Source organism: Cervus canadensis, chromosome 26, assembly GCF_019320065.1.
Source record: "Cervus canadensis isolate Bull #8, Minnesota chromosome 26, ASM1932006v1, whole genome shotgun sequence".
Lineage (NCBI taxonomy): Eukaryota > Metazoa > Chordata > Mammalia > Artiodactyla > Cervidae > Cervus > Cervus canadensis.
This window is the reverse complement of record NC_057411.1, coordinates 47,298,418-47,324,588: the sequence shown is the minus strand read 5'-3', so window position 1 is coordinate 47,324,588 and position 26,171 is coordinate 47,298,418. Positions and strand designations below refer to the sequence as shown.

The window sequence follows — 26,171 nt, the reverse complement described above, 5'->3', positions numbered from 1 at the left end:
TTGTTGTCCTTTAATTGGAGTTGTCAGGTTACCTGCGTTCCCTTGGCCACCTCCAGCACATCAAGGCCGGAGGGGCGTGGTGCCCGGGGGCACGCTGGCCGGCCCGCTGGTCCCCGCGGAGCAGAACGGAGGCTGGAGGTGGCGGAGCAGGGATGGCGTCCCGACCGCGTGCAGCCTCTCTTCCCCTGGACGCTGACCTCTGCTGACCTCCAGGAGGCCAGGGCTTGCTGACCTTGTGTCCCTGGGGTAGTTCTCCTGGCTGCGGCCGGGCTGGGAACGGGCCTGCAGAGTGAACGGTTGTTAGGAGTCCTGGAAACTGGGTGGTGTGTTTCACAAAGGTGTCCACCGTCTCCTGGAGGTGGAGGAATTTACTCTCACGGGGGTGATGACGCCCCTTAATCAGTGCGTTCTGGGGAGGGTAACCCCCGCCACCAGATCCTCCTTCGGTCATTATTCATGGTTCATCCCACAAGGATCTATGGGACACCACGTGTCCATCACCCTTAAGGAGATCACTGTCTAGCAGGGGAGAAAGAAAAAAGACTCTGCTGGGAGAGACATCTGCCTGGTTACAGCAACGCACAAAATGCTAGCTAACATCCCTGAGTGCTTCCCGCATGCCAGGCATGCTGCTGTGCTCTGGACAAGGAGTTGTTCTATTTTATTTTTTTAATACTCACAACAACTTTATGGGGCTCTTGTTGGCCCTATTTTGCAGGTGAGGAAACTGAGGCTTAGGGAGGTACTTCCCCAAGGTCGCAGGGCTGGTGAGTGGCCAAGAAGGGATTAGAACCCACAGTCTGACTCCAGGCACAAGGAACAGAGAGGTTGTTGGACAGTGGGGGTGGGAGGCCAAGTCTCCAAGGAGGAACTGGCTCTTGAATTGATTCTGAAAGATTAGTAGGTGGTCCCATCCAAGAGTAGCATCAGAGAAGGATGGAGAAAACTGGGGCTATGGATGAATTCTAGGCAGTTTCACTTGTTCATTCGCTAAGTCCTGTCCAACTCTGAGACCCCACGGACTGCAGCATGCCATCAGGTCTCCCTGTCCTCCACTATCTCCCGGAGTTTGCTCAAGTTCATGTCCATTGCATCGATGATGCCATCCACATCTCATCCTCTGTTGCCCCCTTCCCCTCCTGCCTGCAATCTTTTCAGGCAGGGTATTTTCCAACAAGATGGCTTCACGTAACTGGAATGTTAATTTTAAGCTTGTTTAACTTCGACTTAAGGGTCAGACAGACAAGAGTATATATTGAGGACTGCCACTTGCTAGCTGTGTGACCCTGGAAAAGTTACTTGACCTTTCTGAGCCTGCTTCCCTATTTGGGAAGTGGGATGTAACACCCCCTTAACTGATTTCCGATGAGATACCTTCATGTGGAGCTCCCTTCTCTTTGCAAGCTTGCTCTCGTAGGGTCTCTGGTCCTTTCTTCTTGGTGGGATCAAGTCATTCATCAGATTCCCCTGTATTCAGAGCTTATGAGAAGAGCTCCAGTTGGTCAGAACACCCAGAAGTCCGATCCTTCTTTATTTCCATTTCATCAAAGTGAAAACCCTTTCTAACTCAGGGTTTGAAATTGCCACCATCTCAGATTTCTTATATGCAGTTCTTATATGTGAATGTTTACTGTGTGGAGGATTTATTTTCTTTAAATAGCTCTAAAGATAAGACTTTAAAATTGAAACTGAAATAACTGACGTCTGTTTCATTTCCTATCCCATAAAAAGAATGAGGGTTGGTAATGCAGAAACCGTGTCCATAAGCATTTAAAGGAAACCCCTGCGAATTTCTGCCTTGGCCATAAGTGGGATGTGCCGTTTTCACTCATCTGCTTCAACAGTAGGAACAGACAGTCTCTGCCCACTGGATACCGCAGGATAACACCACTTTATCACTTGACGATGTGGGGTCTTTTGGCTTTGTGTGTAAATTTTAAGTCAATCATCTAGCCTAGAGACATTTTGAGTGGCATCTACTAGGGCCCGGGCACAAAAGGAATGAGGTGGGGTGTTGATGAGGATGGATAAGGCACATCCCCTTTTGTGAGGAGTTGAAGACGCGGTGATAGGTGGGTCTGTCCAGCCTCAGCTGGGGACCTCAGATCAGCCGAGAATGTTCCTCTAATACCCACCCGTGTCGGTCTCAGCAGGTGACTTAAGTGCATTCGTGTACAGTTTCTAGTGCACTCATCAAGTGCTTTGCTGCTGACCTTGGCTCGCAAAGCCCTCCACTGGGGCCTTTGCGCCTCCCAGCCTTGGTCCACCTCCCTTCCCCACTTCATGTGTCGTCCTGTGGCCACACAGACCCCCTGCCCTTCCCTAAACTGGCCATGCTTTTTTGCCCACATGCCTTGGCGCAGTGTGGCTTGAAGCCTGGACCGCGGTTCCTCCCCTTCCCTTCCATCCAATTTCCCCAGCCTAGCTTCTCCTCGTCCTTCAGGACCCACTGCCCATCACCTCCTCTGAGCATCTCTCTCTGACTCCCAGTGGGGTACCTGCCCCTCCCCCATGACCCTGGTGTCCTGCACACAGGATATGCGGCTTAGCTCTCGGCAGATCCTGGGTAGGAATCGTCTCTCCATGCGCCTGTTTGTCTCCACTGTTTAGTCTCTCCATGTTTCCCGTGTAAGACTCAGAGGAACCCGAGGACAAGTTGGCTGTCTTTTATCTCTAGGGCCTCACAAGCTCTAGATCACGATAAGTGATTCGCTCAGTTGTGTCTGACTCTTTGCGACCCCATGGACCATAGCCCACCAGGCTCCTCTATCCATGGAATTCTCCAGGCAAGAATACTGGAGTGGGTATCCATTCTGTTTTCCAGGGGATCTTCCTGACCCAGGGATCGAACCTGGGTCTCCTGCATTGCAGGGAGATTCTTTACTGTCTGAGCCACCAGGGAAACTGGTAGGCACCCAGCAAATGCTTCTTGAATGGATGATTGGTGGATGGGAGTTTGGTGAATGGAAGGCTAGATTTTGAATGACATATACACACAAGAAGTAATAGAACTCAGATGAATTCACTTGCCCTACAGCATCTAAAAACAATGTGTGGTTCATTTTCAAAGTCGTTACCTAGAACTTCACCATGAAATCTAAAAAGCAGCAGAGTTGAATGCATTGAGGAAATGAAAGAAGCATGGCATGGGGCCTCTGGATCACTCTAGTGAACAAAGTCTCCACTTAAAATCCTCAGACTTCCCAATGTCAAACTTTTACTCTAAAACCACTCAGAGTCAGTATTTAATTTTTGCCCTAAATGCCATTATGGCCATCCCATCATTTTGGAAATATCTTCTTTAAATTCTTGAGGACACATTTCTTAGTGGGTGATTATTTTTGCCTATTTTCTTTGGCCAGCTTTTCCTGATGCCTGAACGCACACACTTCTTTAAGCATTTTGTTTAATGCAGCTTTAAAATGTCTTGGGCTTTTCTGGGGGCTCAAATGGTTAAGAATCCGCCTGCAATGCAGGAGACTTGGGTTCGATCCCTGGGTCAGGAAAATCCCCTGAAGAAGGGAATGGCTCACACTCTAGTATTCTTGCCTGGAGAATTCCATGGACAGAGGAGCCTGGCAGGCTACAGTCCATGGGGTCGCAGAGAGTTGGACACGACTGAGCAACTAATAATGCGAAAGCATTTTATTGTCCTGTATCCCAGCCAAAAGCTATTTTCTTGGTGGGTCTTACTCTTTATCCATCTGTATGCATAATTTCTGCATAAATGTAATCAGTACACATAAGATTTCTTAATGTTATTTGGTAAACACTTTTGCCTGTTTCTACATAGCCATCATATTAACCATTTATAATAGCTGCAAATACCCATGTAGGGTAATTTAATCACTTCTCTAAATGTTGAAAACGAGTCATGTGCAAGCTGTTGCTGTCATTAATACCATTCCTCTAAACGCCCAGCATGTCTTGCTCTCAGTGGTGTTGTCTGCAGAGTCTGAACTGTTGCAGCCACGTAGTAAGTAAAACAGATGTGCTTCAGATTCAGAGCAATGTGGGTTCAGATCCTAGCCCCCTTATGACCTATATCAGTCTTGAACAAGTTTAAAATTCTCTGAACCCCACTCTCTTCATCTGAAAATCAGGAAGAATAATGTCTCACAGGTTGGTGCAAATTACGATTTATAAGATTAAATGAGTTAAAAATTATAAGAGCCTGACACAGGTGTCTCGGTGAGTAAAGAATCCACCTGCAATATGGCAGACACAGGAGATGTGGGTTCCATCCCTGGGTTAGGAAGATACCCTGGAGCAAGTGGGCGTGGCAGCCCACTCCAGTATCCTTGCCTGGAGCATCCCATGGGCAGAGGAGCCTAGCAGTCTATAATCCATGGGGTTGCAGAGAGTCAGAGATGACTAAGGTGACTGAGCGCTCATGCACACAGCATACAGAAGGAGCATAACAAGCCCTCGTCCCCTCCTGTGTTGTCCAGAGCAGTGGATCAGGACTCCAAGGTCACTGTTGATTGACCGCCTTAATTTCTCAGATCTCCAGTTTTCTCACGTGTGAGTGATTACTCACTGTGAACAGCAAGAATCACACTGCAGGCGAGGGTTAAAACGATAATGCATGTGAAGAGCACATGTTACTCGAAATGACTACACCAAGAAGCCAAATAACTCCCATTCCATTTATCATCTCCTGAACATTGGTCATGGCCTTGAATTCTACACTGACATTCTGAAGCCAGATGATAGGGGAGAAAAAGAGAGAAGGGATTTGCAAATGACAGCTGCCAAGAATGGGAGCAGGAGAGAGTCGGAGGCACGTGCCAAATATTTGGAACTCCCTTTTCAATAGAAATGTTATTACAAATGTATCACCATCATCACTGTGTGTTTTCGATGCTATTTATGACCTTTTGTTGTTGTTAAAGAAGTCTATCCCTTCAAAAACACAGTATCCTCAACTGGCCTTGAAAGCATTGAGTTTTCACAGTTAATGTTTTCTGACCCTGTACCTTTAATTTCCCACGTGAATGAAGATTTTTGTTGTGATTGTTAGGCCCTAAAGAACACTGGTCCCTGCATGTAGCTTGTACTGATACCAAAGGAGTATCGTCCAGTGCCTGGAAGAACTAGGCAGTTTGCATTGGAAAATGACCCTCAACTGACTGACATCAAGTGGCCTTTTGGAGGGAGAGTGACTTTGCAGGAGTCAGCCCTCTGAAATCCTGCCAGGAGTTTCTGTTGTTGTTGCTATTTTGTGAGGCTTGACTGCCAGCCAGGATGTTTTCCTTGGTTTTATGGCACGAGAAAGGATGGCAATCCCACCCCCGTTCCTGTCTACATGCCAAGCCAAACCTGAGGGTGGAACAGGATCCTTGCTCAGAGACCGAGATGAACTATGGCAGTCACCATGGTGATGGGCTGGCACCTGGGCAGACTGTTCACCGTTCTTGTGGGCAGACCAGCAGCACAGGCTTCCTAAGCACTAAATTGTGGGGTTGTGGTAGGGGGGTACCATCCCAGCAAATCTCCTGGGCTTCCCACACCACCTGCATGGTACAGACCCTCCAACGGCTCACAGCCTAAGGCATTGATCACTGCAGGCTTGCAGTTCATTATCAGTTTGTGAGAAGTTCAGAAAACGAGAATTAAAAGCGTAAAAATTACTACAGCAGTTGGACATCGCCAGGACATCCAAGTTCATCCAAGTTCATGTGGTGGACTCACCCACTGTGCAGGCTATGAAGGGGTGCGGGTGTTGTCCGAATCACGGAGCGTGTGGTCACTAGTCAAGGGCACATGACCCACAGCTGGACAAACACTGGCTTAGAGCATCAGACATGGAAGGGATTCAGAGACAGTTCAGCACCATCAGGACCATGATAACACTGTTAGTGAGGCAGGAACTTCTCTGTGCTGTCAGCAAAAGGATGAGACAGCAATTATTATCCACATTATACAGATGAAAAGTCAGTCCGTGCCTAAGGTTGCTAAGCTGGTCCTGGCGACAACGCTTCCTGGCTCGGCCCCAAGCCTGTAGCCCCCTCCACCCACTGCTGCTGGGGATGGCCTGCTGGTCCCGGCAGGAGAGACGGTGCCTTAAGACTGAGGGGCCTGGCCTCTGAAACCAAGCTCTCGCCCCTTATTCTGACTTTCCGCTGCTCCACCTTCTCCTCCTTGGAGAAAAGCTCCATCTGAGAGGAGGCCGAGAAAGGCCTTCTGAGCCCGGGAATGCTGCACACATAGAATGATTAAAATTTGGAACACCCGAAGGGCACTTTTAATTGCGTTTGGAGATGGAAAAGTAGCTCACGTGACTGCATGATCAGGGGATGAAAGCAGTTCACTCTTAAAGAGGTAAAATAATCATAACATAGAGATAGCTCAGTGTCCAGAAAACAGGGATATAAGGAAATGGCTGCCAGACATTAAAGGAAAACACACACACACGCACACACACACACACACACACACGCACACATAGAGTATTTTAACTCTATGAGCAGTCGTAAATGAAAACCATTTTAGAGCCATGCATGTTTCTATAATTCTTGGCCTTAAAGGTACAAATAGGGCTGGGATTAAAGAAAGAAATTTCCCAGTCTCAGGTACTAGAGAAAAAGAAAGAAATTATCATTTAACAAGACACCGAAAATCAGGGGAGATGGGAAGGTGGGCAGTGAGATTCTAGGCGGAAATGGATGAGGGATTGCAAAGTGAAATGCAGGGTGGAGCCCAGAGTTCCTGGTCCTGAAAAAAAGCCTTCCTAATTGTCTCAGTCAGTCAGTTCAGTTGCTCAGTTGTGTCCAACTCTTTGCGACTCCATGGACACCAGCACGCCAGGCCTCGCCGTCCATCACCAACTCCCAGAGTTTACTCAAACTCATGTCCATTGAGTTGGTGATGCCATCCAACCATCTCATCCTCTGTCGTCCCCTTCTCCTCCTGCCCTCAATCCCTCTCAGCATCAGGGTCTTTCCCAGTGAGTCAGTTCTTCGCATCAGGTGGCCAAAGTATTGGAGTCTCAACTTCTAATTGTCTAGAATGGGTCACAAATATGTCAGGAAAATGCAGGGCAGGCGGCCAGAGGAGAGCTGTTTGAATTTATTTTAATTTAAGAGCACAGTCAGGCTGGCTTCCCAGGTGGCTCAGTGGTAAAGAACCCCCTTGCCAATGCAGGAGATGTGGGTTCGATCCCTGGGTCGGGAAGATCCCCTGGAAGAGGGCATGGATACCCACCCCAGTGTTCTTGCCAGGAGAATCCCATGGACAGAGGAGCCTGGCAGGCTACAGTCCATGGGGTCACAAAGAGTCAGACATGACTGAGTGACTGAGCACACACCACATCCAGGGAAGTAGCCTGCATATGAAGAGGGGCAGGCTCCACTGCTCAGCTCTGAGGCTCGAGACCCTTCTCCATGCCTGGTCTCTGTTGTTCTCCAACTTGGCATGGGCACCATGTCTCTGCCCACAGAAAACCCCCATTCCTTAGAGAGAGCAGTTATTGTCATTGATAGGCTGCAGGAGCGCATTGTCTGTCCCCAGCAGAGTTCACGGAGCAGAGTAGGTAGGTAACAAACAAGCATGTGGAAAGGAGGGAAGGCAGGTGAGGTTAAACCCTCCAGTCCTGATCATCAGCAGCAGCTTGGGAATGGATGGAGGGTGTGTACCATAATTAAGGAGAAAGGGAAGGCAGAGAGCTAGGATTGTTGAGTATCTACAATGGGCACTAGACAGAAACTTGCCCTGGTGGCTCAGATGGTAGAGAATCTGCCTGCAGTGCTGGAGACCGTGGTTCGATCCCTGAGTTGGGAAGATCCCCTGGAGAAGGGAATGGCTACCCACTCCAGTATTCTTGCCTAGAGAATTCCACGGACAGAGGAACATGGCAGGCTGCAACCCAGGGGGTCTCAAAGAGTTGGATATGACTGAGCAGCTAACACTTTCCCTTATCCCTACTACTCAGGTCTCAGGACTTGCCTCCTCCTCCAAAAGGTCTCACCTGGTCAGCCAATCTAAAGAGGACTCCCCGCCCTAGTTATTTTCCGTTGCCTCTTTACCCGGCTTCTTTCCCTCATGGCAGTTTTCATCAGTTGAATTGCCCTGCATAGTCGTCAGTCTCACCTTTCTGTTGTTCGCCCCCCTCATACCTGTCACTGAGATGCAGGTGTTTTGAGAGCGGCTATCTTGTCTCTTCGCCCCTGAATAGAGAGCCAGTGATTTTAAGTCTCCTCAACTTGGTTGTGCTCCTTGATGAGCTGGAAGTTTTAAAGAGCAAACCATTTATAAAATCCCAAGTCCAAGTGCTGCCTGGGAGTATCAAGGACGCTTGTGTGAAGGCTGTTAACCATCCTTGACACTACAGACTGAGCGCCTACAGCACTTTCCTCTAAGGATCTGATGTTCTTCTTTGCAATTACAAACAATCCTGTTGGGGACGGGAGGGGAGGGATGTCATTAACTTTATCTGATGAATGTGCCTCATCTATAAAACACAGGAGATGAGCGTGACTTCTAAGGACTTCTACTCAAGCCTTATAAAAAGGAGGAGCACAGAGTAGAAATATTAACATGTACAATAAACAAAATGTTAAAGAATCTATGCTAGAAATGAGGAAATTACACTCAAGAGATTCCAGGTTGGCCAAAGTCTACCAGCTTATTAGTATAGGATGGTTTATGGTTTGCTTTTTGTCTTGATTCCCCATTTTCAAGGCTCATTCACATCCAGTCAATTCACAAACATTTACTGAGCCCCTGTCGTATACCTGGGTCTACTCTGGTCCCATCCAGTCTACAAGTGTTTCAGTCAGTTCAGTCGCTCAGTCGTGTCTGACTCTTTGCGACCCCATGAACCGCAGCACGCCAGGCCTCCCTGTCCATCACCAACTCCCAGAGTCCCCCCAAACTCATGTCCATTGAGTCGGTGATGCCATCCAATCATCTCATCCTCTGTCATCCCCTTCTCCTCCTGCCCCCAATCCCTCCCAGCAGCAGGGTCTTTTCCAATGAGTCAACTCTTCGCATGAGGTGGCCAAAGTATTGGAGTTTCAGCTTCAGCATCAGTCCTTCCAATGAACACCCAGGACTGATCTCCTTTAGGATGGACTGGTTGGATCTCCTTGCAGTTCAAGGGACTCTCAAGAGTCTTCTCCAACACCACATTTCAAAAGCATCAATTCTTTGGTGCTCATCTTTCTTTATAGTCCAACTCTCACATCCGTACATGACCACTGGGAAAACCATAGCCTTGACTAGACAGACCTTTGTTGACAAAATAATGGCTCTGCTTTTTAACATGCTATCTAGGTTGGTCATAACTTTCCTTCCAAAGAGTAAGCATCTTTTAATTTCATGGCTGCAATTTACCATCCACAGTGATTTTGGAGCCCAGAAAAATAAAGTCAGCCACTGTTTCCACTGTTTCCCCATCTATTTCCCATGAAGTGATGGGACCAGATGCCATGATCTTAGTTTTCTGAATGTTGAGCTTTAAGCCAACTTTTTCACTCTCCTCTTTCACTTTCATCAAGAGGCTCTTTAATTCTTCTTCACTTTCTGCCATAAGGGTGGTGTCATCTGCATATCTGAGGTTATTGATTCTGGCAATCTTGATTCCAGCTTGTGCTTCATCCAGTCCAGCGTTTCTCATGATGTATTCTGCATATAAGTTAAATAAGCAGGGTGACAATATACAGCCTTGACGTACTCCTTTTCCTATTTGGAAGCAGTCTGTTGTTCCATGTCCAGTTCTAACTGTTGCTTCCTGACCTGCATACAGGTTTCTCAAGAGGCAGGTCAGGTGGTCTGGTATTCCCATCTGTTTCAGAATTTTCCAGTTTATTGTGATCCACACAGTTTATTGTGATCCACACAGTGTTTCCTGAGCCCCTGTTGCATACCTGGGTCTACTCTGGTCCCATTCAGTCTATAAATGTTTACTGAGCACCTATAGTATACCTGGGTTTACTCAGGTCCCATTCAGTCTACAAATGTTTCCTGAGCACCTGTTGTATACCTGGGTCTACTGTGGTCTCTAGCCAGCAGATTCCCTATTTGATACTGAATTTTTCTGTGCTCATAAGAATCTCATATATGTTGCTTCTGATTTCCTTAAAACTTTTCCTAGGTCAGTCATAGCATAAGACTGGGAGTCTACCTGAGAAGGCAGCTCATTTCACCCTCCTCTCTTCTTGACTGTTCCCAAGATTTTGGAGGGATGAACTGACCCCTTTTGGGTTCAATACAGCCTTAGATCATTATGGAAACTTTTGGCATAAGAGCAGCCTCAACTCCAGAAGCTTCACAGTGTGGCTTTTGTAGAATAAATGTCCGTAGCCTTAGGAACTGATCAAAGCGGTTGTCTTCCTTCTTCCATTTTCAATGTCCCTTTGGGATTCTGCCTATGTTTTACCTACAGAAGGAGTTTGCAGTCACCTATCATATTCTTGAATGGTTTTACCATGAGGGGGAAACTTAGGTAGAAAAATGAGAGTTTTCTTGAGGTTGATTAACAGAATTTACAAACATGCAAAAGGGTAGCCATCCTGGCCAGTGCAGTTACTCTTCCCTTTGGGCTTCCCCGGTGGCTCAGCTGGTACAGAACCTGCCTGCAAGGCAGGAGACCCAGCTTCCCTGGGCCGGGAAGATCCCCTGGAGAAGGGCATGGCAACCCACACCAGTGTTTTTGCCTGGAGAATTCCATAGACAGAGGACTCTGGCAGGCTCCAGTCTGTAGGGCCACAAAGAGTCAGACACAACTGGGCCATCGTGCTGTTACCACCACTGGCATGTAACTTCAGAGCTTCGGGACTTTTGATCTCTCACTGACAGATGGAAGGCAGGAAGGAAAAATGTTTGCTTGGAAGAGATGTGACCTGTAGTCTTGACCATTGAACAGGTTGCCCTGTCCTAGCAGTAGGTCTAGTCTTTTGTCAAATCCCTCAACACCAGTTGTATTGCATTGGTTAGCAGTGGCTTGCAATTTAAAGCGGAAACAGTTCCCCTTTTGTTAAACGGGATGGGCATTGGGATAACACCTCCATAGATTAAGAAATATATGAGGTCACTTATACTAAAATGCTTTGAAAGCTATGAGGTTCTTCTGCAAAACAGGTACCCCTCACTGACTATCCAAACCCTCAACGTCCAAACTTGTTATCTTAATTCAGGAATCAATGAGTTTTGAAAAAGAAAAAGTTTAAATAAATTCTTCCTTATCCAATTCAAGCTACTCACTATCCAAAATTCAGGAACCAAATTAATCCATGTAGTTCAGTATTCCCATTATTCTAACTCACTCTCTGAATTCTCACTCTCCGAATTGGAAACCAGTCAAGTTTCAATGGTGAGGAATAATTGAACTAATGGTCACCATGATTTTCATGATCACCTACAGTCTAATTTACAACGAATAAAGTAATTTGGGGTTGAATTATATGAAATTGCTATTTTTGCAGGTCAAATGCTATTAAATATTGGCTATTTCGTATGGTTCATTCTAATACTTAGGGACAGGGCAGCCCATAGCCAAGACTGACAATCACTTGACTCCATGATTTTTCCATTTTCCACCATCATCTTCCAATTGCTATTTAACATAATAATAGCAAATGTAACAGGCATTTATTGCCTGGTGACCCTGCGTCAGGCATTGTAGGTCTTTCAACTAGCCCTCATTACCTCATTAAAGCTTAATTATTTATATTTTGAATAGATAATGTATTTATATATATTGCAAAATTTTAAAACTGTGAAAACATTTTTTAAATATACACCTTTTACACCTAGTTTCAACCTCTCAGTTCACCTCCCTAGAGGCAGCCAACATTGTTAGTTTCTTGCATTTTCTTCCTGGAATATTCTCTGCATATACTTTAAATATATACTGTTATAAACACACACAGACACACACATGCGTGTATGCACAAATGGTGATATAATGTTCATACTGTTTTAAGAGCTGAGCAGTGATTCTGTTTATAAAAGCAGCAGAGATATATTCTAAAGAGGTGTATCACTCTAGAGATATAATTTATTTTGCAAGTACTTTGTTGATGGACATTTGGGTTCTTTCTAATCTTTTTCTATTATTAACAATGATGTGCAAATGTCTTCTCATATTTGATTTTACTCAAGAGCAACTAAAAGACTAAATTCATAGAAGAAATTCCTGGAAGTAAAATTTCCAGGTCAAAAGACACATACACTGCAATTTTGATAGATATTGTCAAGCTGTTCAACATAGAGGTTGTACCAAGTTCCCATTTCCCCAGCAGCACATAAAATGACTATTTTCCACACTTTTCAACAACTAAAGGTTATCAAATTTTTCTATGTTCCAATATTGTAGGTGAAAAATGTTATCTCATTTTCATTGTAATATGCCTTTCTCTTATTACAAGAGAGATTTATTATCTTCTCATATACTTAAGAGCCATTTGTATTTCCTTTCTTGTGAATTATTTGTTCATATAATTTAGCCATTTTCCTTTTGGCTTGTTCTTTTCTTATAATTTAAAGAAGCATACTCTCTTTTATAATTGAAATTACATTAGAAGTTTTTGGGTTTTTTAAATTTTCTATAGTTATTTTATCCAAATGTTTTTTGATGTGTCACATGAAGCAGTATTTCCCCTATGTCTTTTGTCTTTTCCCCTATGTCTTATGAAACACAAAGTGTTTCATATTTAGCATTAGTCCTCTGAGCTAGTAATAATTAAAATATATTCTATGCTTTCTAATGCCACTTTTAAATTTTGGGGGACTTTTTCATGTTTTAATAATTGATCCACATGGAATTTGGGGGGTATAAAATGTGAAAGTGAAAGTGTTAATCACTCAGTCATGTCTGACTCTTCGACTCCATGGACTGTAGCCCACCAGGCTCCTCTGTTCTTGGAGTTCTCCAGGCAAGAATACTGGAATGGGTAGCCATTCCCTTTTCCAAGGGATATTACTGACCCAGGGATTAAACCTGGGTATCCTGTACTGTAGGCAGATTTCTTTACCATCTGGACTGAAGATCCTATTTAATTAGTCAGTTGCCTAAACACTCTTTGTTAGTTAATGCATATTTTCTCCACTGATTTGAAATTTCAATTTGGCATTTTCTTCTTTGCCCTAACTATTTGAGCCTACCTATGAACTCTAATTTCTGTTCTGTTAACCTGTCTTTATCTTCTTTATCCTGAACCACATTTATTCATTTATTTAAGCTGTACAACAGGGCATGTGGAGTCTTAATTCCCCCACTAGGGATCGAAATTCACCCCCTGCGGTGAAAGCAGAGTCTTAATCCCTGGATCACCAGGAACTCCCCCAAAAGCAAGCTGTAAAAATTACCTTTCCATTACAATATACTTTAGCATCTAGTAGAATTAAGATCATATCATTATTCTTCTTTATAAAATTCTTAGTTTTTATTTTTTTCATCTAAACTTTAAAAATATATTTGTTGTTGTTCAGTCACTCAGTCGTATCCAACTCCTGTGACCCCATGGACTATAGCACGCCAGGCCTCCCTGTCCCTCACCATCTCCTGGAGTCTGCTCAAACGCATGTCCATTGTGTTGTTGCTGTCTTCCAAGCATCTCATCCTCTGTCATCCCCTTCTCCTCCTGCCTTCAATCCTTCCCAGCATCAAGGTCTTTTCCAATGAGTCAGCTCTTCGAACGATGTGGCCAAAGTATCGGAGCTTTAGTTTCAGGATGAGTCTTTCCATTGAATATTTAGGGTTGATTTCTTTTAGGATTGACTTCTTTTTAATATGCTCTCTAGGTTGGTCATAGCTTCTCTTCCAAGGAGCAAGTGTCTTTTAATTTCATGGCTGCAGTCACCATCCGCAGTGATTTTGGAGCCCAAGAAAATAATCTGTCACCATTTCCACTGTTTCCTCATCTATTTGCCATGAAGTGTTGGGACCAGATGCCATGATCTTAGTTTTCTGAACGTTGAGTTTTAAACCAGCTTTTTCATTCTCCTTTTTCACCTTCATTAATAGATTCTTTTTTTTTTCCATTTATTTTTATTAGTTGGAGGCTAATTACTTTACAATATTGTAGTGGTTTTTGCCATACATTGACATGAATCAGCCATGGAGTTACATGTATTCCCCATCCCGATCCCCCCCCCACCTCCTCTCCACCTGATCTCTGGGTCTTCCCAGGCACCAGCCCCGAGCACTTGCTCTCATGCATCAACCTGGGCTGGTGATCTGTTTCACCCAGATAATATACATGTTTCGATGCTGTTCTCTCGAACATCCCACCCTCGCCTTCTCCCACAGAGTCCAAAAGTCTGTTCTGTACATCTGTGTCTCTTTTTCTGTTTTGCATATAGGGTTATCATTACCATCTTTCTAAATTCCATATATATGTGTTAGTATGCTGTAATGTTCTTTATCTTTCTGGCTTACTTCACTCTGTATAATGGGCTCCAGTTTCATCCATCTCATTAGAACTGATTCAAATGAATTCTTTTTAATGGCTGAGTAATATTCCATGGTGTATATGTACCACAGCTTCCTTATCCATTCGTCTGCTGATGGGCATCTAGGTTGCTTCCATGTCCTGGCTATTATAAACAGTGCTGCGATGAACATGGGTGCACGTGTCTCTTTCAGATCTGGTTTCCTCAGTGTGTATGCCCAGAAGTGGGATTGCTGGGTCATATGGCAGTTCTATTTCCAGTTTTTTAAGAAATCTCCACACTGTTCTCCATAGTGGCTGTACTAGTTTGCATTCCCACCAACAGTGTAAGAGGGTTCCCTTTTCTCCACACCCTCTCCAGCATTTATTGCTTGTAGACTTTTGGATAGCAGCCATCCTGACTGGCGTGTAATGGTACCTCATTGTGGTTTTGATTTTGCATTTCTCTGATAATGAGTGATGTTGAGCATCTTTTCATGTGTTTGTTAGCCATCTGTATGTCTTCTTTGGAGAAATGTCTGTTTAGTTCTTTGGCCCATTTTTTGATTGGGTCATTTATTTTTCTGGAATTGAGCTGCAGGAGTTGCTTGTATATTTTTGAGATTAATCCTTTGTCTGTTGCTTTGTTTGCTATTATTTTCTCCCAATCTGAGGGCTGTCTTTTCACCTTACTTATAGTTTCCTTTGTTGTGCAAAAAGCTTTTAAGTTTAATTAGGTACCATTTGTTTATTTTTGCTTTTATTTCCAATATTCTGGGAGGTGGGTTATAGAGGATCCTGCTGTGATTTATGTCAGAGAGTGTTTTGCCTATGTTCTCCTCTAGGAGTTTTATAGTTTCTGGTCTTAAATTTAGATCTTTAATCCATTTTGAGTTTATCTTTGTGTATGGTGTTAGAAAGTGTTCCTCTTTGCTTTCGGCCATAAGGGAAGTGGCATCTGAGGCTGTTGATATTTCTCCCAGCAGTCTTGATTCCAACTTCTGTTTCATCCAGCCCAGCATTTCACATAATGTACACTGCATATAAGTTAAATAAGCAGGGTGATAATATACAGCATTGATGTACTGCTTTGCCAATTTTGAACCAGTCCATTGTTCCCATGTCTGTTTCTATCTATTGTTTCTTGACCTACATACAGGTCAAGAATTAGACTATCAAATTAAAAATAAATTTATTTGTATTGTATTGGAATGCTATTAAATATACATTGGAGAAACTAAATTTCAGTTCAGTTCAGTCGCTCAGTCGTGTCTGACTTTTTGCCACCCCATGGACTGCAGCACGCCAGGCCTCCTTGTCAATCACCAACTCCCAGATTTACTCAAACTCATGTCCATTGAGTCTGTGATGACATCCAACTATCTCATCCTCTTTTGTTCCCTTCTCCTCCTGCTTTCAATCTTTCTTGGTATCAGAGTCTTTTCCAATGAGTCAGTTCTTCACATCAGGTGGCCAAAGTATTGGAGCTTCAGCTTCAGGATCAGTCCTTCCAATGAACAACCAGGACTGATCTCCTTTAGGATGGACTGGTTGGATCTCCTTGCAGTTCAAGGGACTCTCAAGAGTCTTTTCCAACACCACAGTTCAAAAGCATCAATTCTGCAGTGCTCAGCTTTCTTTATAATCCAACTCGTACATCCATACATGGCTACTGGAAAACCATAGCTTTGACTGGACGGAAACTAAATTTACATTGGAGTTAATTAAATTAACATTGGAGAAATTGCTTTCATTATGACCTTTTGTCTTTCTATCCATAATTTTCGATAGCCTTTCCAATATTAAGGTCCTTTTTGTGTCCCCTGGTAAAGTGTTGAGAGGTTTTTTTTGCATGTATGTGCACATATATTTGTATTTTGTATATAGATATAGACATTTATTTTATTTTACATCTCTTGATAACTTTGCATCTTCATCTGTTTTTGGTTCATTATCATAAATATGATCTTTTCGTTTATTTTATAGTCTAATTGTTTTCACTGTATTTATAAATGTTATTGAGTTATTATATTTGGTTTTCTTCCTAGGCATCATTCTTAATAGTTTCAGGAGCTTTTTTTTCAGTTGGTCTTCTTGGGTGGGTGTTCCAGCTAAGTTATCTCATTTGCAGATTATGTTGATTTTACAAAGCCTTGTCCAATTTTTATATTTTCTTTTCTTCTTTTTCTAATTATATTGGCTAGTACCATCAGAAAAGTATTAAATAATAGGATAATTGACATTCTTATCTTGTGTCTGACTTTAATGGGAATGCTTCTAGATTTTTTTCATTAAGCAGGATGATGGCTTATGATTTGAGATAGACGTATTTCTCATGTTAGAGTAATATCTATCTATTCTTATTTTATTAGGCACTCTTTAAAGAAACAGATGGACATTGAATTTTATCTCATGTATTTACGGTGTCCAAGGAGATGATATTATTTTTCTCTTTTTTTTATTGCAATTAGATATTTTAATAAAAGTAATTGGTGCTTACTTGGTGTAGTTGTTATCCAAAGTGGTATTCTAAGATCTCTACATGTAGCAACTCACTTAATCCTTACTCAGTCTAGAAGTCAATATTATTAGTACTTTCACTCTAAAGCAAATAAACAAAACAAAACTCACAGTTATAGAGGTTAAATAACTTGAATAAGATTGAACAAGCAATAACTGGCAGAGTGGATTCAGGGCAATTCTTCTGTGTGCAAACCTATTTTACCTTGATACGTTTCTTAGTAAATTATCGTTTTATTCTTGGAACAAATTCCACTTGGGACAAATATTTTTGGTGCGTCACAGGTTCATTTGTTAATATTTATTTACAATTCTGCATGAGTCTTTAAAAAATCCAACTAAAGTTCTCCTTTTATGATGTTTCTTCTCAGTGCCGAGGCTTGTTGGTAACCTGGCCTCATAAATGTTTTGGAAATGTTTCTCTCTTTTCTTTTTTTCTTTTTCCAGGAATATCTAAGTGGCACTGAGGTTACTTGTCTGTGAGAGCTATTGCAGAAGTTCTCTATGAAACTACCTTGGACAAATTCCCCTGTGAAAAAATCTGGGCTTGGGGCTTTTTTTTTTTTTTTGGAGGGGGAGTGTCCTGATAAATTTTTAAATTTGTTCTAGGTAATTGGTCTATTTAGTTGGTCCTGAGGTCAGTACAGTTTAACATATGGGAATGATACACATTGAATGAATAAAACTCATGAATGTAAAATTATAATCACAGTAAGTAAGGTCTAGGAAAGAAAAGCACATGTCAGAAGAGAGAAAGTAAAAGTCATGAAGGTTGGAGGTAGAAGGGGGATGGAAGGCAAACTCTCCCAAAATGAATTAAGACCCGGTATAAGCAGGGGGCTTTTATATAGTGATATTTCAGGGACTAAAAAATTTGAATGTGGCTGAAACCCAAATAGCCAAATAGAGAGCATGGTTTAACCTGAGGCTGGAGACACAAGCTGGACCCCTATGATGTTCAAAAGTTTACCCTAAATCAGTGCAAACCTGTTGAAGGTAAAGAACACAGAGAAATGAGTGCATCTGAAAGATCTGAGGAAAGAAAAGTTAGTGATTAGATTGGATAAAAGGTGTGAGGGAGAAGGAGGTATCCATTCTCTCTCTGGTTATCAAAGCAGGCTGGGGGCTGGACACCTTTACTGAGAAGGGACTGGACGAAGATTTTGTATAGGGTGGTTGTGGGGTGAGGGTGTTGAGTGCAGAGTCACTGAGCTGGTCTTTTGTTTGCATGTTTATTTTTTGATGTGTTGGATTAGAAGGTATTTGAGACAGGTAGATTGTCAAAAAGGTTTAAATATAAGCTGGGAGTCTTCTGAACATCTACCTGGCAATTACAACCTTGAAGATCACTGTGAAGGATGAAGCCCAGGAAGAAACAGGGAGGGAGCCTGGAGCCAAAGCCCTAACACTCACAGATATTATTTCTTGGACCATTTCGCCCATTGAGCATTTGGTCCATTTTGCTACCCACCGAGATTCTTTGTCAGGGATTCTGTGAATTCTAGGAGGAAGAAATCTGGAGAGCTTCCAAAAGAACGTCACTGACTCAGGGTCCTCAGGGAATACATAGGTGTCTGTCCTTAAGGAGATATTTGGTTTCATCCTTCACAAGATCGGGTCTAAAGTGTTGTGACTGCCTTCTAGTCTTTCTGTTGTGCTGTTTTAGACTCTCTGAGCAGATGTTTTTAAATGTTTTTAATAACACTGTGGTTTGTAATTCAGTACACACACCCAAAGAGCCTCTTAAAACATGACATAGAGGTTTTAATACAAAAATACTATAATGTTCAGAGGCACATGTAGAAACCAATGCCTGGAATCCTGAGGGAGATTTGTCTACTCATGAAAATTCTGTAAATTCTTTAGGAAAAGGAAGTGTTTTCACAGTTTTAATGTGACTCTCTGGAATAATCTCTGGATATGATAATATTAGCACATAGAGTTACTTTTTAAAAATCTATTTAATCAAGGTTAACTTTGGTTTTTCTAGATGTAGAGTTTTCTAGAAAACTCTAGAACTTGTCTTCCCCCCAATCTGAGTCTAAAGAATATTCTTATGTTATTTCTTCTTTCTTAAAAGTATCAGGCATGCTTACTTCATTAGGCATAGCTATAAATTGGTAAGGGGACTGCCTAATATTTTAAAAAGTAGTTATAACCATGCTTTCTATAACTATATATACATACAGTTGATTCAACTTTTAACTACATGTGTTCCCTTAGCTTTTTCTTATTAGAGCTCTTTCACCCCCTGAAAACTATTATTTCCTTATTAATTTCCCAGTGGCTTTAGGCAATTTCTAGCTGTGGCAATGACTGTGTGTATAAACAGTCTTTATTGTCTACGGTTTTATGATAGAGAAAAATACCTTTGATATACTTAAACTGCTGATTATTAGATGAAGTCAAGAGAATAGTCATTACCTTTGATAATACACAAGATAATCTCTTCTTCTCACTGTATTCCAAAGCCTGGGGATTACAAGAATGAAGATGTGTTGCTGCTCTCACCAAGCTTAGCATTAATGACCAGAATATCCTGATCACTTATTATGTGCCGAGCATTCATCGACTCTGGTAGCAAATGTTTAGGATGCCTGCTAGGTGCCAGGCATGGTGTGGGGTGCTGGGATTACAGAGATGAGCAGGGAAGGTGGAATTCAAGCTTTCATGTGCTTTTGGTGGAGTGGAGAGACATTTCCTCAATTGTTGTTCAGTCACTAAGTTGTGTCTCTTTGTGACCCCATGGACTGCAGCATGCAGGGCTCCCCTGTCCTCCACTATCTCCCAGAAAATGAAAGTGAAAGTGAAGTCGCTCAGTCGTGTCCGACTCTTTGCAACCCCATGAACTGAGAAGACTGGTAGGTAGACGGTAGCCTACCAGGCTTCTCAGTCCACGGAATATTCCCAGCAAGAGTACTGGAGTGGGTTGCCATTTCCTTCTCCAGGGGATCTTCTCCAACCCAGGGATCGAACCCAGGTCTCCCACATTGCAGGCACTTTACCATCGGAGCCAACAGGGAAGCCCCGATCTCCTAGAGTTTGCTCAAATTCATGTCCAGTGAATCTCACACAAATGTGTGTGTATTGTTTCTTTTTAAAAAATTGAAGGATAGTTGATTCACAATGTGTTGAGTTTTGCTGGACAGCAAAGTCTTTCAGTTATACATACATATGCATCCTTTTTTATATTGTCTTCCATTACAGTTCATCGCAGGATATTGTGCTGTAGAGTAGGACCTAGCTGTTTATCCATTCTACATGTAATAGTTTGCAGCTGCAAGCTCCCAATCCCTCCCTCTCCCAGCCCCCTCCCCTGTGGCATCCACAAGTCTGTTCTCTATGTCCCTGAGTCTGTTGCTGTTTCATAGAGAAGTTCATTTGTATCGTATTTTAGATTCCACATATAAGTGATATCACATGGTGTTCATCTCTCTCTGACTCACTGTGATCATCTCTAGGTTCATCCATGTTGCTGCAAATGGCGTTGTTTCATTTCCTTTTGATGACTAATATTCCATTTTATATATATATGTGTGTGTATATATATATATATATATGCCACATCTTCTTTATCCAATCATCTGTCGATGGACGTTTAGGTTACTTCCATGTGTTGGCTATTATAAACAGTGCTGCAATGAACGTTGGGATGCATGTATCTTTTTGAATTATAGTTTTTTCTAGGTATGTATGCCCAGGAGTGGGATTTCTGGATCATATGGTAGTTCTAGTTTTAGTTTTTAAGGACTCTCCACACTGATTTCCATAGTGGCTGCAGTAACTTACATTGCCTTGGTGGACATTATCTAACCCACTCCAATGGGAAGGTCTTAAACAAGGAGCCAGACAGACCTGATGAGCAGAAAAGTTGGAAAAGGACCAACATTGGCGGGAGAGAACCCTGAGAGGAGACCCAAGAGAAGTCATCAGAGATAGAGGGAGGCAATCAGGAGAAAGACCTAGAAGCCCAAAGAAAGTCTATCATATATAAAAGGATGGCCTGGCAGCAGTGTCAGACACCCCTGAGAAGTTTGGCACACACAGTGGGTTAGCAGAGTTGGGGGGGTGGGGGTTGGTGACCTTGACATGGACCATTTGGGAATTTATTTCTTTTCAGTCGGCCGTGTTGGTGGGAAAGACAGCAGCATGGAGCTGAGATTCCTAGTAGCCAGCACTATCACACGACTTGCAAGCCGTTCAGTGATATTCTATGCATCTGCAGCCTAGCAGTCCAGACGAGGATACTCTCATATTCTAACCCTCCCCCACCCCTTACATAGACGTGAGAGTGTGTTTTACACTAACACTCACTTCTACAATTACACTGAAGTACAGATAAATGAATGGCTTCGTCTATATAAGGCAATTATGTTAACTGACAATATTTTGACTCTCCATTTCCTTTAAATTAGTTTTACATGGTAGGGGGCCAATTCACATTTTCAAGTTGGTTCAGAAGCTGTTTTAATTGTGCCTACAGACACCCGGGCTCCTGAAATGTCGAAACGCGACTGCGTTTTTGGTAGCAATAATGATATTTCTTGTATTTTGAATTTATTGGTATGATCACGCGAATGTCCATTGTGAAACCACAGGGCATGGAGCTGACCCCAAGTGGAAACTGGACTGTTAAAAGATTACCTTCTTTTATCAGATGGTCTAAAATAAGAATGTAACTTTTCTTACAGTTACCAGAGTCCATTTCAATTAAATCTTAATGAGGAAAAATGTGACAAATGGGTCCATGAGCATCACCTCGCAGACCTTTTAATTTTTATAAATTCACTTGCCGAGTTAGACTTCCCTGTTGGAATTATTTCATTTGGCGCTTGGAAATTTCACCCGAATTGCATATGGTGGGTGCTAGAAGCAATCATTTGCTTCAGGGAATTTAACTCTTGTGATCATGCTATCCATCTAAATCTGTAATCGGAGAAGGGGCGTGCTAAAAAGGTGAAAAGTACCATTTGTCACAGCACTCTTGCGTAAAGATGGCTGGGAATTAGGAAATAAGGCGGTAGGGGCAGTTTTTCTTCTCATTAGCTGCTTTATTTGTAACTGCAGGGGCTGTCAGAAGCATGGACTCAATAAACTTAAAGTTCTTCTGCATTAATATAAGAAAGGTTGCATGAATTTTGGCAAATCCTTGTCCCCATGAGGTTTTCGGAAATACTTTGGCAGGTGAATACAGAATAACTCTTCTTTGGGGAGTGCTCAGCTGAATTAAATATATAATTGAAGTGGATTCACCTGGAATGAGACATTTATGCTGATCATGTATGCCTTCTGATGATGCTGAACCCTCACATGGAGTGCCTTTTCAATTCTCCATGGGGAGACGTTGGGAGGAAAGTACCAGCCATGCTATTATTATAATAACAGAGTGCAAGGGATGCTTTTTGTGCTTGGATATGATTTTTATCTATTTTGTACTGAGATATCTTTATCCACTGGGTCTTTGCATGCCTTGGGAGGTGTCAGGAGAAAACAAGAGTCCTCAGTTCTATGACGAGGCCCAGAGAATATAAAGCCTGCACGATCTCAGACTAACTGGGGAGGGAAGGAAGAGAGGGAAGGAGGGTGGGTTCCTTCTTTTTTTTTTTTTTTCAAGTGAAGGATAATTGCTTTACAGTATTTTGTAGTATCCTGCCAACATGAACACGAATCAGCCATAGGTGTCCACACGTCCTATCCCATCCCATCCCTCTAGATGGTCATAGAGTGCCAGGTTGAGATCCCTGTGTCATACATCACCTTCCCTTTAGCTATCTATTTGACACGTGGTAATGTCTATATTTCAATGCTGTCTCAATTCATCCCACTCTCTCTTTCCCCTACTACCACCAAGTCCATAAATAAGTCTATTCTCTATATCTGAGTCTCCTCTACTCCTGCCCTGCAAATTGGTTCATCAGTACCTAAATGACATCATTTTTAAAATCAGCTAGAATGCTTTGGGAGTCTAAAAGGGTCCAAAGCAAAATGGTCCTTTCTCACAGAATCATTTCCCCAAGGCATTCAGTCCCAAGCACATTCCTTTTGTGCCAAGTTCTTCCTGGGAATAATTTCTTTTTCCAAACAATCACCACAGCTCTGCTTTCAAGGAACTTACAATCCAGTAGGAGAAGGAGGACTGTAATTAATTCCTGAAGGACATATGCAGGGACTCCATGTGATGCACTGAGGCAGGAAATTAAGTTGGGGAGGAAATTCTGGTGGGAAATAAAATACAAAGATGAGTAGATCACAAAATATCTTACCTGCCAGGCTCAGGAATTCAGACGTCAGCCGGAGCAGTGGAAAATCTTTGAAGACTTTTGAGCAAGAAAGAGAAGTGAGCTCAGCCAACCCTATTGTGAGATTAGCATGCTTTCTCGCATACTTCTATTTGTCTCTGTTCTCTAGAAGATATGTGTCAGCCTGAGATAAAGACTAATAGAAGGTAAGGAATAAATGCCAACATTGGAAAACTGTTGTAGGAAGGACAGGTTAGGCTATGTCAGAGTAAAGATAAGACCCAAAATTGCAGCTGGCTTGACCCAATAAAGACTTATTTCCAGCTTGAGTTGGCCACCCTCTGCCATCTTGAAGCTATCTCATCTAGAAGATAAGATGTCCCTGCGTCAGGTGAAGAGCAATTAAAAGAAAGGAAGTAACTACTTTAACCTGAAATGACACCTCACCTCTAGTCCCAGCCCACTGGTCAGAATTAGTCATATGACTTTGGCTCAACTGGAAGTTGGGGTGGAGGGGAGGGGACAGGGATTAGGAGATTCAAGGGAGCACATGCTTATTTGGTGAACATTAACTCTGCCAGACTAATGGTGAACTTTTAGTGGATCTGATCGATTTTTTTTTTTTTTCTCTTACTGGATAAGAGAAGTAACAGTAGACTCCTGGACTCCAAATGCAAAGCAAGCAAATAAAAAACAGTGTTTGATCACTGCTTTTGGGGGTGACTGAGTACATTTGAGACAAACTCTTGTAAGCAACTGGAGGTTAAACTATTTTTGTGTAACAGGGGGATTAAACATACTCCCTGTGTTGCCTTCTCCGTGGGATCAAATGATACACTGTAATGTATGTGATCGTGTTTCATAAACTGCTAGGTGTTGTGCAAATCTAATCTACTATCATCGTCACCACTATCATCACCATGGTTACCGGCGTGGAGGAGGGCAGTGACTGCCCCGGCCTGTGTATGTGACCAGAGAAAACTAAAGCCCCTGCTTATCCGTTTAGCTCCATTTCCCTCCTCTTTCTTGTAAATGTCCTGCATTCCAGCCTTGCTAAACTCCTGACAGTTTCCCACACACGTCTGATCTTTTCTGTGCTTTTTACCCTTTTCTCCCTCTCCCTGAAATGCCTTGTCCTTCCTTCCCTCCCTTCCTTCATCGAGAAAGTACACACGTCCTTCAAGATTTCACTTGAAATCCCCTATCTGTGAAGGTTTCCTTGACCTCCAACTCAGACGGGTTGAGTTCCCTGTATATGTCATAGCTCTGTTGTGAACCCGTGCCTACATATCACCACCACTTTCACGCCTGTCTTGCTACTAAGCTGTGAGCATCGTCAGATTAGGGACTGAGTGTCATGCTTTATTCGCCAGGACCTGCGCAGGACCACTGAGTGTGAATTCCTATCCCAGTTCAACCACTTACTGGTGACGTGACCCTGAGTTATTTCAACTGTCTTTGCTGCCATTTCGTCATCTGTAACATGAAGATAATGAAAGGAACTGCCACAGGGTCGTCTTGACGGTCAAATAAAAAATAAACCCCATAGTGTTTAATAATAATAATGCCTGGCATGTAGTAGGTGCTCAGTAAACAGAGTAGGTGGCTCAGTAAATGTTTACTGAGCTAAGAAATAACAATGTCTGGCACACAGTAGGTATTCACACATTTAGTGAGTGAAGGGATAAATGAATGAATGAGTAAGTGATTAACTGACTCAATCTCACAAGCTGGTATTTCTCAGATGAGGAAACTGAGACTGAGGCTTCAAGAAGGTTTTGTGCTCAAGGTCAAGGTTTGAGCAGGCTGACTGTAGAAAATCCACTTTTGATGCCGTATGTGCACATAGCAGATGTTCCACAAATGGGTGGAATAAACATCTTCACGGACCTGGATGAGAATGGTGGGAAGGGAAAAGGAAAGCGCATGTTGAATGAAGCTTCAGGATAGCGCTCCTCCTCTCCCGCTAAATCTTTGCTATTGTGATAGCTTTTCCTTGTTAGGCTTGCCTGATTTCATTCTAGTGAACAGAAAAGAGAAGCAGTCCGGGCAGCCGGGTTTGGAAGGCTCTGGTACAGAGCAGGGATGTTTCATTTCTTAGTCACACGCAGTGCTCAGCAGCCTAGCTCACAAAGCCAGTCTTTAGTCATTTCTTTTTAATTGGAATATAGTTGGTTTTCAATGTTGTTTTCATTTCTGGTACACAGCAGAGTAAGCCAGTTATATAGATGTATGTATTCTCTCTAAGATTCTTTTCTATTACGGTTTATTATAGGATGTAGAATCTAGTTCCCTGTGCCTTACAGTAGCACTTTGTTGTTTATCTATTTTATATATAGTTGTTTGTATCTGTTGGGCTTCCCTTGTGGCTCAGCTGGTAAAGAATCTGCCTGCAATGCAGGAGACCGGGTTCGATCCCTGGGTTGGGAAGATCCCCTGGAGAAAGGAAAGGCTACCCACTCCAGTATTCTGGCCTAGAGAGTTCTGGACTGTATAGCCCATGGGGTTGCAAAGAGTTGGTTACAACTGAATGACTTTCACTTTCACTTTTGTTTGTTTCTGTTAACCCCAAACTCCTAATTTATCCCTGTGAAGTATACATATATATTCTTTTTCATATTTTTATATTATATTATAGTATAACTGATTAAAAATGTGCTTCAGTTATACAATTAAGTGATTCAGTTTTATATATATATGGATCCATTCTTTTTTCAAATTATTTTTCTAATTAGGTTGTTGCATAATATTGAGCAGAGTTCCTTGTGCTATACAGTAGGTCCTTGTCGATTACCTTTTTTTTTTTTTTTGATTATCCATTTTAAATACAGCGGTGTGCACATGTCCATCCCAAACTCCATAACTGCCCCTCCCCCCGACCCTTCCTGCCAGTAACATAAGTTTATTCTCTAAGTCTGTGAGTGTTTCTGTTTTGTAAGTTCATTTGTATAATTTCTTTTAGATTCCACATATAAGTGACATCATATGATAGTTGTCCTTCTCTGATTTACTTCACCCAGTATGATACTCTCTAGGT

General features: G+C 42.5%; 1 protein-coding gene and 1 long non-coding RNA gene across 10 annotated transcripts in view; one reads left to right on the top strand and one right to left on the bottom strand.

The window, feature by feature from the left end:
* The window catches only part of LDB2 (LIM domain binding 2), a 439,535-nt gene that overhangs the window by 377,801 nt on the left and 35,563 nt on the right, over positions 1-26,171 (top strand). The gene's annotated exons all lie outside the window — the stretch shown is intronic.
* LOC122428117 lies at positions 158-23,276 on the bottom strand. The gene is made up of 3 exons (XR_006265646.1): positions 23,159-23,276; positions 5,695-5,883; positions 158-282 (listed from the first exon to the last, which is right to left on the bottom strand). It is a non-coding gene; the product is annotated as an uncharacterized LOC122428117 (long non-coding RNA).